This window comes from Brassica napus, chromosome C9, assembly GCF_020379485.1.
Source record: "Brassica napus cultivar Da-Ae chromosome C9, Da-Ae, whole genome shotgun sequence".
NCBI lineage: Eukaryota > Viridiplantae > Streptophyta > Magnoliopsida > Brassicales > Brassicaceae > Brassica > Brassica napus.
The window spans coordinates 42,249,143-42,262,227 of NC_063452.1; positions in this window are offsets into that span (position 1 = coordinate 42,249,143).

Here is a 13,085-nt window from a genome sequence, read left to right on the forward strand (position 1 = left end):
TTCCTGAAAATTGCTATTACTACTACTAGCTTCATTCTGATCATAATTAAAACCTTCTCCATGTTGAAACCAGATATAGTAATTTGCCGTGAAACCTCTATTTATTAAATGCTTCCAAACATTTTCACGGTTTGCCAGTTTCGAATTGTTGCATTTCCGACAAGGACAGAACATCTTACCACTTTCTTGGGCGAGCGGTGTTGAATCTGCTTGATGCATAAATGTCTCCAGACCCGCAAGGTATTCTTTCGTCACTCTCCCGTTAGCATCTCTATGCATATACATCCACTTCCGCAACTCGTAAATATTCCCGGAGCCAGCCATTTTTTTTTCTTTCACGTTTTTTGTTGTTGGTGTGTTTAAAATGATGTTTAAACATCCATATTTATAGGAAAATTCGAATCTGGTAGTTGTAATTTTGCTATGAATTTACGACGAAAATTAATTAGGTGGGCAAAAAAAACGTGTAACACCTATAAAGTTGGTGGATTCAAAAATTTCCTCGCTAAATACACGTAAACTATTCCCTCGTAAATACCACGCAAAGTTTACGTCGTATTTACGAGGAAATAGTTTTTCCTCGTAAAATACTCGTAAAGTTACATCCACTTTAAGACGAAATAGTTTTGTCGTTACGTTACGAGGAAATAACGATGACTTTAGTTTTTCACGTAAATTCGTCGTAAACTCGACGCAAATTTACGAGGATTGTTTTTCCTCTTTAATTTTCGTCGTTAAGCATGTGTTTTCTTGTAGTGATCCCATTGCTTAGGGCATTGTGCTAGTTGAAAAAGCTTAATTGGTTGTGGTTTGTGAGTAATTAGCTTATATTCTGGTTTTAACTGAAGAATCTTGATTTAAAAATTTATTTGATTAGGTAAAATGGTTTAAGGTCTAATGGTAAACCGTAACCAAAATTAATCCACGTCAGTGAATGTTTCGGTTTCGAACTTCAAATTTATGGAGAAATAGAATTTAAATTTTTACGTTGGGTGGAAACTCGATTCCAACTCTTTTTTTTTATGGGGAAACATAATGTGGACGTAGTGGGTATGTTATTTGTTTGACCCAAAAATATAAGAATTAGATTTTTTAGATTCTTGAAGCTTAACAGAAATCAAAATCGAAATCAAATAGAAAATGAACATCAAAAAAAGTTTATTGTTCAAAGATTGTATTACAAGTATGATTACAAATGTAAAGTAAATCTAAAAATCCATAAACTCTTTATAAGAAGTGTTTTAGGTCTCAATGGAAAAGAGAGAGATCATTTGATAAAAAGAGGTATCTCTTTGTTTATACAATGAAGAAGCTAGGGCTTCATAGTATGATGAGCCTAATTTATTGTCTAATGGGCATCTCTCTGTGAATTTTACGAATAGGGTTTATTAGACAATTAACTAGACACATTCATGACTATGACGATTTAGGCGAGTTTACTTTGAACGTGTGCCTAGTAAAAGGCGAATTTGCTTTTAAACTCGTGCTTAGCGAAAGACGAGTCTACTGGACTCATGCTGAGACAAAGGCGAGTTTACTGAGAACTCGTGCCTAGTAGAAGGAGAGTTTCTGTAAACTCATGCCTAGCCAAAGGCGAGTTTTTGTAAACTCATGTCTAACAATAGCGAGTCGACTGCAAATTTGTACCTAATAACAAGCAAGTTCAATTTAAATTTGTGCCTAAAATACAAGTTTACCGAACTATTGCCCGTGTTGAGAACGTGTGAGCCGAGCAAGTTGTTGGCGTGTATGCTTGTCAGGCTATGATAACATTGAGAAACGTGCTGGTTTGTGTCGCTTGTACTGCTTCCGATAAGCTCGTAGCTGAGAGCCGTTTTTCAAAGCATGAGGACATGATAGTAGCAGTCACTCGTTGATTCTCTTTGGCTCGGCGTAAACAACTCTGGTTCACAAAAGGAACGATTAGATCACCACAAACCTAAGAAAAATAAACAAGTTTTGCATAAGTAAGCGATGGAACTTGTTTTTACTTAGTGTTCACGAGTTAAATATGATAGTAGTAATTAATTACTAAGCAATATGCACAGATAACAAGCAACAAAGCAAACAACGATAGTTATCTCATAAGGGTTGTAAACACTTATCTTTTGAGGATGAGTTGTTACTACTTGTTGGAGATGAGATTTTTTCTTTGAAGTGGATGATCATGAGCTGACCGTGAAGAGACACCGCACTGGTTGGTGATGACGTCTTGTAGAATAGGTGGCAAGTTGTCCACCTCGGCGTTCTCAGATCAAACTTGTTGACATGAAGCAATAAGAAGAGAAGATGAATCAGTAAGAGAGTCGGTTTATACAAGTGTTAAAGACGACTTGTGCAACAAGGCTTTCGGTTTAGACAAGTGTTCAAAATGACTTGTGTATCAAGGCTGTCCGTACAACCTAGGAGCCCCAACATGACTTACAAGTAAAGGAAGGGGAGAGTTGTGCAAAATATTAACTAGAAACACTCTCCTTAACTTATCTGAGGAAAGGAAACGCTGGGCAGCCAGTCACGTGAAGAACCAAGGTCTTGGGAGAACATACAGCCATTGGGACATGTCACATTCAGCCTGGCGCGTCTGCACAAGTCAGTTTGGACACTAGTCACATTGTTTATTCTTATTGTGGGATTCTCTTTGTTTAGTATTTTCCTAGGATCTCTACTTATCTATTTAAGTGTTGTATCCAAAACCTAAAATGAATTAAGGAAATATGTTCCTCATTATTCTCATGTCTCTCTCTCTCTTGTTCAAAATACTCTGTCTCTCTCCCGGATTCTACTTCTCTTTCACCTTGTTCTTACTTTGATTCTCCTCTGTTCTTGATTCGCTACTCTAAATACACCCTCTTATCTTTATAAAACTTTATGGTATCAGAGCAACAAAGCTCTTGAACCTACCTTCAACTTCCGCAAAAGCTATACTCTGTTCTTGTTGTTCTTATTTCTCCAAGATTCATTATCTTGTAACAAGTGAAAGATGGAGAACAACAAGCCTGTCAAAATACCAGTGACTCTAAAGGGAATGAACTACTCCCTATGGTCAAGATTGCTGAAAACAGCCCTTTGAGGAAGATGATTATGGAGCCATGTCTCAACTGAAGCAGCTCCAAAGCAGATCATTTAAGGAGAAGATGGAAAAGAGACAGTGGTGACTGAGGAAGACAAATGGTCTCAAGAAGACCAGATGGTGCTCTCTCTCCTCCACAGCTCTCTAGATCCGGCCATCTTGGAGTCTTACATATATTGTGAGACTACCAAAGAATTATGGGAGACTCTCTACAAAGTTTATGGAAATACTTCCAACCTAACTTTGGCAAGTTCAGGTCCCTTTGAGCTGAGCTTGAGATGCTCAGGCCTCACACGGTTGATCCCTCACTCAGGTCTTTGGCCTCCTCCTAACCTTGAATCCAACTTACAATGACCTTATCAAGCACATACTTAGATCAAACAAGCTCCCCACACTAGATGAGGTATGTGCGCAAATTCAAAAGGAGGAAGGGTCATTAGGACTGTTTGGGAGCAAAGGAGAGCCAGCCGTGGTGAATCAAGCTGAAGGGCCAGTAGCAAACAAAGGGATGTACAAACAAGATAATAGGAAGGCCTTAATATGTGATCACTGCAAGAAGAAAGGCCACATGAAGGACAAGTGCTGGATACTTCATCCCCATCTTAAGCCAAACAAGTTCAGAGAGCCACGCTCTCAGTTCATGGACGCTAGAGCTCACTTCTCAAATGATGGAGTAGAACCGACAACTCCACCAACTCCAAGCTCAACTGCTGGTATGGGAGGAGCCTCGACATCAACATCAGCTTACTCTGCGGCCAGGAACCATCCAGATGAGACCATCAAGCGATCTGACTTAGAGGCTCTCATCAAGGCTTTGAAACAAAACTCTTGTAACCCTAGAACCCTTGGTTCCTCTCTTAGTGCCTCTCACATTGTTGGTGGCTCTATGAATGTTTTAAAATCAGCTAGACCATTAGTAATAGATTCTGGTGCATCACATCATATGATTAGTGATTTAAACCTGATTAAAAACATAGAACCAACTCTAGGAAATGTGATGATAGCAAATGGAGATAAAATCCCAATAAAAGGAGCAGGTGAACTTAAGCTATTTAACAAAGTATCTAAGGCCTTTTACATGCCCACTTTTGCTTCAAACTTACTGTCTGTTAAAAAGGTAACTAGTGGTCTGAATTGTCATGTTACCTTCACTCCTAATGATGTGTATTTTCAGGATATTGAGACTAGTAGGTTGCTTGGCAAAGGTATAACCAAGGGAGACTTGTACTTGCTTGAGAACACACTGTCAGCTGCTGATTTATCTTATGCTTTTAAGTCTATTTCTGAATTCCCTAAACATGTAATATGGCATGCTAGATTAGGACATCCTCATTATCGTGCCTTGAACATCCTGTTGCCTAGTGTTTCTTTTAAAAGTGATTGTGAGGCTTGTATTCTAGGAAAACATTGTAAAAGTGTATTTCCTAAATCAATGACCATCTATGATAAATGATTTGATCTAATATATTCTGATGTGTGGACTACACCTTGTACATCTAGAGAACAACATAGATATTTTGTGACATTTATAGATAAAAAATCTAAGTACACATGGATCACTTTGTTGCAATCTAAAGATAGGGTGCTAGAAGCTTTTAAAAACTTTCAAAACTATATCACTGACCATTTCAATGTTAAGATCAAGATTCTTAGATCAGATAATGGAGGTGAATATACTAGCACAACCTTCAAACAACATCTAGCCACACATGGAATCATCCATCAAACTAGTTCCCTTACACTCCACAACAAAATGGTGTGGCAGAGAGAAAGAATAGACACTTAATGGAGGTGAGCATCATGTTCCACACTAATGTACTTAAGCGATTTTGGGGGGATGCAGTTGTAACTGCTACTTACCTGATCAACCGGACACCCACAAGGGTCCTCCTAGATGCCACTCGATATGAAGTATTGAACAAAACTAACCTTCTATAGATCATCTGCGTGTGTTTGGGTGTGTGTGCTTTGTGTTGGTTCCAGGTGAGCTAAGAAACAAGTTGGAAGCCAGAAGCACAAAGGCAATGTTTACTGGATATTCAACACGTCAGAAAGGCTACAAGTGCTGTGTACCTAAGACTAGGAGAGTTCTGGTATCCAGAGATGTTAAGTTCATAGAATCAAGAGGCTACTATGGTGAGAAGAGTTGGAGTGAACTTAAGGACCTGTCCCAATCTGTCTCTGATAGAGCAAGCAACCTGAGAGTGATTCTGGAAAGGCTCGGTATCAACATGCCAAAAGAACCTGAGAAAACCATGGAGACTCTAACTCGTGATATAGAAGCTGAGAAAAATATTGAAGTCACTCATCCTTATCATAAGGGGGCAATGGAACTGGTACTGGTACTAATGAGAATCAAACTGGCGCACAAACTGATGTTGAAGAGAACTCAATAGCTCATGATCAAGATGAGATGCCATTAGGAGGATCAGAGACTGAGGCACTAGTAGGCGAGCCTAGGAATGGAGTAGAACCTGCTCAGATACAACCAGTAAGAAGGAGTACAAGAATCAAGAGACCGGCCTCAGAATGGCGAGCCTACTTCAATGCTGAAGCTGTAGCTCATCCAACAAGTGCAGTATGCTCTCTTGCTCAATATCCAGAAAACACCAAGTCTTTATTGGAGAATTGGATCATCCCAAATACATATGAAGAAGCTATGCAAGATGAGGAGTGGAGAGAGTCTGTTGGAGATGAGATTGGAGCCATGATCAAGAATGATACATGGTTTGAAACTCAGTTTCCCAAGGGCAAAAAAGCTGTGACAAGCCGCCTGTTATATACTATTAAGTATCTAGCCAATGGAAAACCAGAAAGGAAGAATACAAGGCTAGTGGCAAGAGGATACACTCAGGTGTATGGAGATGATTATCTAGATACCTTTGCACCAGTAGCCAAGTTACACACCATAAGAATCCTCCTATCACTTGCTGTCAATCTAGAGTGGGATCTATGGCAGATGCATGTGAAGAATGCCTTTCTCCAAGGAGAGTTGGATGATGAAGTATACATGAGGCCACCTCCTGGCCTAGAGAACATGGTTAAACCAGGGAATGTGCTCAGGCTAAAGAAGGCAATCTATGGCTTGAAGCAATCTCCAAGAGTCTGGTACCATAAGCTAAACACTACACTCAATGGGAGAGGTTTTGTCAAATCAGAAGCTGATCACTCCCTCTTTACTCTAACCAGCCAGCAAGGTATTGTAGTCATCTTGGTATATGTTGATGATATTATCATCACTGGTAGCAACAAGGAAGGTATCATATCAACTAAAACTTTTCTTAAAAATGTCTTTGATATTAAGGATTTGGGAGAATTAAAGTACTTCCTAGGGATTGAAATATGCCGATCTAAAGAGGGGCTCTTCTTATCCCAAAGGAAGTACACACTTGACATTTTAAATGAGGCAGGAAACCTTGGAAGTAGACAAGCCAAGACACCATTGGAAGAAGGCTACAAGGTACTGCGAGAGGGGGAGTATGAAGCCACTCCTTTTGAAAATGTCAAGAAGTATAGAAGAGTGGTTGGGAAGCTCATATACCTTACAATCACTCGCCCAGATGTTTGCTTTACTGTGAATCAAGTTAGCCAACACATGCAAGCACCTAAGGTTCATCACTGGAACATAGTGGAGAGGATCTTGAGATACTTGAGAGAGGCTCCTGGTCAAGGAGTATGGATGGCGTGTAACAAGAGTACTGAAGTTGTGGGATATTGTGATGCTGATTGGGCTGGAGACAGAGTTGATAGGAGATCAACAACCAGTTACTTCACCTTTATTGGAGGGAACCTAGTCACATGGAAGACTAAGAAGCAGAAGGTAGTCTCTTGCTCAAGTGCTGAGGCTGAGTACTGATCTATGAGGAAGCTAACTAGTGAACTCATATGAATCAAGGGACTGCTAAAGGACTTGGATATTGAGATCACCACACCCATGACTATACACTGTGATAACCAGGCAGCAATCCACATTGCCTCCAACTCAGTCTTTCATAAGATAATAAAACACATAGAAGTGGACTGTCACAAGGTGAGACAAGCAGTGGAGCAACAAGTCATTCTTCCATGCTACACAAGAAGTGGAGATTAACTGGCTGACATCTTTACCAAGGCAGCCAGCAGCAAGGTTTGTGAGTTCATTCATCCTAAGCTTGGACTCATAGACCTCTCTTGTCACTGATCCTCTTCCCATGAAGTGTTCTACTCTTTTTCCTTGTTTGGTTTTTATCCCAAGTGGTTTTTCCAAGTAAAGGTTTTAATGAGGGAATGCTTCATGGAATCCAAACTCGACCAGTCCTTATGGTCAAGTTTGAGGGGGAGTGTTGATATGAAGCAATAAGAAGAGGAGATGAATCAGTAAGAGAGTCGGTTTATACAAGTGTTCAAGACGACTTGTGCAACAAGGCTTTAGGTTTAGACAACTGTTCAAGATGACTTGTGTATCAAGGCTGTCCGTACAACCTAGGAGCCCCAACGTGACTTACAAGTAAAGGAACGGGAGAGTTGTGCAAAATATTAACTAGAAACACTCTCCTTAATTTATCTGAGGAAAGGAAACGTTGGGGAGCCAGTCACGTGAAGAACCAAGGTCTTGGGAGAACAAACAGCCGTTGGGACATGTGAAGTTCAGCCTAGCGCGCCTGCACAAGTCAGTTTGGACACTAGTCACATTGTTTATTCTTATTGTGGGATTCTCTTTGTTTAGTATTTTCCTAGGATCTCTACTTGTCTATTTAAGTGTTGTATCCAGAACCTAAAATGAATTAAGGAAATATGTTCCTCATTATTCTCATGTCTCTCTCTCTCTCTCTCTCCCGGATTCTACTTATCTTTCACCTTGTTCTTACTTTGATTCTCCTCTGTTCTTGATTCGCTACTCTAAATACACCATCTTATATTTATAAAACTTTGAAACTGATGCGCCAATCACGAAACATCCTCAAGCTCTGATTCAAGCTCCGAAAGGAATAAAAGAGAACAGAGAACATGACCAGCTCTATGTTGTTGTTTGTAGCAGAAGATGAGCTTGTTCCTATCAGACTCTTCTTCTCCCAAGTTCGTGCCAGTTTCGGTAAGCTCTTCGGAGAGCTCTAGAGAGGACCTCGTTGGAGATTTTGATCTCGAAGCATGGTCTGATGACACGTCAGTACTTTAGAGAAGCTCGTACCGGTTGCGGCAAGCTTGTCTTGGCGAACTTTGGAGAAGGAGGTGAGGTCATGTCGACCTCAAGACTTATCATGCTGAGATCGTTGAGTCATCTTCCCTGCTTGTCTTCTCCAATTGAAACATATAACATAGCTTCTCTTCTTCCTTCTCCTCTGTCATGTATTCTCTGATACTCCACGGAAGAAGGTTAAGCGAGTTGATTCAAGGTCCCTCTTCTCTTTTTCTCTCTTTCTGTTAGGAGCCTTTGCAAGCAAAAGGATGAGAGGATAAGCTTGTGGCGAGGTTACCATCTTGTGACAAGACGGTTCTTGCGAGTTCAAATCTTAAGCTTTGACAAGAAGAAGACGCATAGACGGAGATGAGAGCATCGAAGTCTTGATCCAACCATCGTTACACCACTTGGCCGGGAAGAATCTCCAGAGATACATCATTTTCCGAGCCAGCTTTATCTTGAATCTAAGGAGCCAATCGAAGCTCTCTTAAACTTCAAACAATGATTCAGAGAAAACTCTAGTTTCATAGACAGTTTCTCTATCTCGTTCACCATTAAAGCTTCTTCGTTAACTCATAAAGCTCTCTCCTTTTGTCGACCAACAGATCAACGCTCTTGTAAGGAAGCTTGGGTTCGAAAGCACAACCCAAATTCGGACATCCCTTCAAGTTTTACTCATCGGCAGGTGATATCTCTAGTGCACGCCAAGTGTTCGACGAAAGGCCTGAGAAACAATATGTTGCCTTGTGGATGGCTATGACTGCAGGTTATACTGAGAATGAGAAGGCTCTTCAAGCTACTGATCTGTTTCGACGAATGGAAGAGGAAAGAGTCAAGCTTGATGAATCGATTGTGACTGTGGTTTTGTCTCCTTGTGTTGATCTTGGTGTTGTGCAGATGGGAGAACGAATGTATTCACGCATCACCAAGAGTAAAAAAAAGTAGAGGATGATGAACCCTTGTGAGGTGGCCACCTGTCCCGAGATTGCAAGCTTGTGTTGAGATGGCAAGCTTGTGTTGAGATGATTACAAAATCCGTTGTCTTTGGCAGATACTTCAATCAAAGTAGCGAGCTTTATGAGACTCATCTTCTTCCATCGTGGGTTGGGTTGTTGCGATCTTCATGAGTGAAAGTACGAGACAGCAAGCTGATGAGAATCTTGGGCTCTTTGGTCGGTCTTTGACGACATCAAAAGCCAAGCTTTCGTGATAAAGTTTTTTTTTTTTTTTTGATTCTCTCAAGTTTGATTTTGTTTTGAAGATAGTTCTTTTTGGCCCCATTCTTCTAGCGCCAACTGTTTGACCCAAAAACAGCGTGTTTGTTGGATTCATACAATGAAGAATTTAAGAATTAAATTTCTTAGATTCTTGAGGTTTAAGAGAAATCAACATAGAAATCAAATGGAAAATAAACATCAAAAAGAGTTTATTGATCAAAGATTGTATTACAAGTATGATTACAAGTGTAAAGTAAATCTAAGAATCCACTCTTTATAAGAATTGTTCTAAGTCTCAATGGAAAAGAGAGAGATCATGTGATAAAGAGAGGTATCTCTTTGTTTATACAAGGAAGAAGCTAGGGCTTCATAGTATGATGAACCTAATTTATTAGCCTTGTTCTTTTTACGAACGCTGGGGACCAGCGTCAGTAACTGAAAAGTACATCTTCACCATCGGAAATGCAGCGCCGTTAATACAAGACAAACATACTTTTCAGCCGCGCGGTTAGACGCAATAACAAAATTAGACGCTGGAAATATCAGCGATAGCAGCGTCTTCATTTTTAGTCGCTGCGGCAAGCTCCGGTAGTTTAATTCACTTTCAAAATCGATCATCTTGTCTCCACCCAAATGTTATTCTTTGTCGCTACCGCCGGCCGCAGCGGCTATGAAAAGAACAGGGCTATTGTCTAATGAACCTTGAAAGAGGATGTAAATCCACCCCCAAAATTATTTATTTCTCGTCTAGCAGTTTTAACTCCATTTTATATAAAAGTTCCTAGAAAATGAACATATCCAATGGATATGGTGATATATAATAGTTTTGTGGGATAAATAGATTTGTTAGTTGTCACCTCATCAAAATACAATAATGTAAACCTAAATGATGATATTTTTTTATAATCTATATTATTAAAACTAAAGTACTTTTTAAAAGTAATCCTTCTTTTATTCTAATAAAAATTATAACTTGTGTCACTGCATTAATAACTAATGATTAATTAACTACAATCATTTATTTTGTTAGATTTTTCTTTATGCAAACTTAATTAATTTACCACAAATCATTTATTTTGTTAGATATTTTTCTAACCAAGTGTACTAAATTTATGATTATTCTCTAACCAGATTATTATCTAACCAAATTGCACAATAAATTTAACAAATTTATTTAAAATGTACTACAAACTTAAAATGTTACAAATTCATGTGTGTTATTATTTCATTTCATATACAAAATATAAACTATAGATTTTTATTAAAACATATAAAGTTAATTTTCAAATATATGTTAAATAATGTGATGATCAATAGAATTCACAAAAATATATTTGAATTAAAACAATACAACAAATAAATTTCAATATAATAATTTCTCAAAAATAAAAAAGAAGTGGAATTTATTTGGCATATAAAAAACTTAGAGACATATCTACCTATCTTATTAAAGTGAAAACATATTTAATTTTGGGAATATAGATTAATTAAGCACATAAACATAATAATTCGTGTTTTAGTTTATAAATAAATACATCAAAAATTGTTTTAGTTAAAAAATATTAGTTGACAAATATGTTATATAACATATTATTTTGATAAGTTTTGTATCCAACCGCAATGTGAGAAATCAACAAATTATACACAATTAGAAATCGTCAATCTACACAAATATTATATATTACAAATTGAAAAAAAAAACATATGAATGGATCTTAATGCAACCATTATATTTTTGTATTGTTTTTATGTAATCGCAGCATCAAAAAGAAAGTCTGAATTTTCCACGGAAGCTTATATATTTATTCTTTTAAACAAACACTCGTGCGGGTGAACAGATCAAGATCTAATATTTTTATTAATTTATAAGACTATTAAAATCAATTATTAAATTAATTTCATATACAAATTAATAAAATCATAATTTAGAAGAAAAAACTATTTCATGTGTATATAAAAGATTGATGTATTAATAAAAAATAAATACACATTTTTATTTATTGATTTTCAGTTTAGTTTTTAAGTTTTGTTTGCTTCCTCTACCACTTACAGTTTTAGATTTTAATTTATGTTTTAGTTTTAAAAGAAAATATATTAATTCAAGTTTAAAATGTCCATTTTTTAAATACAAAAAAAACACCTAAAACATCAGTTTTTTTTTTGTACAAGAGAGTATTAATTTAGTAACACAAAAAATTATCTGAAACTTTAATTTTGTTAAAATAACAAAAAATACATAGTTAAATGTTTTAACGAAAATCATGAGCTTGATAAAGACCCATACTTTTGGATTATATGGTACCTTTGCAAAGTGATAAACGATAAGTTATTCAGAGAAATAGACATGGATCATTGAAAACTGTGCTGAAGCCGAATTTCATGTCTGGTTTGAAGCTAATCGTAAACAAGAAGAACCGGCGGAAATACAATATCCTAAACAAGTAACAATATCTTAGCGATATATGATAGATGGATCATGGATACATGACACTGGTTATGGATGGACATGGATAAACTCTAAAGGAAGAACTCAATTATTGGAATCATTGGAATCATGAAACCAACAAAGAATAATTTCAACTGTCGACGTGTTAGACTTTTGGTACTGATTGTAAAGATCTGGTTTTAATGATTTAAGATTCGTGAGTATAGTCTAATTTTTCAACTGAGTTGAAGGAGCGGATCAAGTTGAAGAATAAATTCACAGAGTCCTTGTTTTTAATTCTTCGTACTGAAAAAGTAATGTTTGATTCATTAACCAAAATAGCAAAATTCTTTTTTATGGGAACATGTGCTGTGTTGGTTGTTTTGTTTGGGTGCGACCGTTTGATTAGTAGAATTCGCCGCTTGAAAAAATAATGTCTCAGTGAAACAAACATATAAAAAACTATCATTTTAAATGCATCCTAGCTAAAAATTATTTACTTCAGCATTTTTTTGTTTCTTTAGTTTTGCCCATTAGCAATTAGCAGTGTGAAGTAAAAAAAAAAGTTGGACAATAATTGTAGAGGATGGATTTGACCATCCCACAAGGCCCGAGGAATAGAAAGGCCTGGCCCGGATTAGGTAGAGCGACGGCTCGATCGGTCGGCTCAAGAGTCAGGTCTCTCGGTTTGACTCTTGAGTACTTTTTGTCAATCATCATCGACTGAAGTACATTCGGCTCAGCGGCTGCTCGGACGCTTACGGGCTTCTCGGCCCAGCAGAGGAGGCCCACCAAGATAGCGTAAATTAGGTCAAGGACGAGGCATCAGGACGTCTATATAAGGGAGAGGGTGAGACAACGAGAGAAGGATCCGAAATGACTGACTAACACTTGGCGGCTAGATTAGGGTTTTCACCTTTGCTTCATCACGCCGTTAGTTGCACTTTTCCGGTAGCTCATCGAGCCACCGGCTTCCTTTCTGTCGCACTCTCTTCTTTTCCCTTGTAACCGACTGAACGTTTTTCTTCGACCATTAATAAGACGTCTTTGTTTAAACCCACATCTTAGTTATTACCGTTTTCCGATCAAACAGTTGGCGCCCACCGTGGGGTAACTAGCAAAGTAACGTCAGAACTATGGTCGTTAGCAACGACAGTTCTTCGTCAGGCGAGGAGCGCGAAGCTCTCGAGGTGACGCCGGCTCCAGAGGTGACAC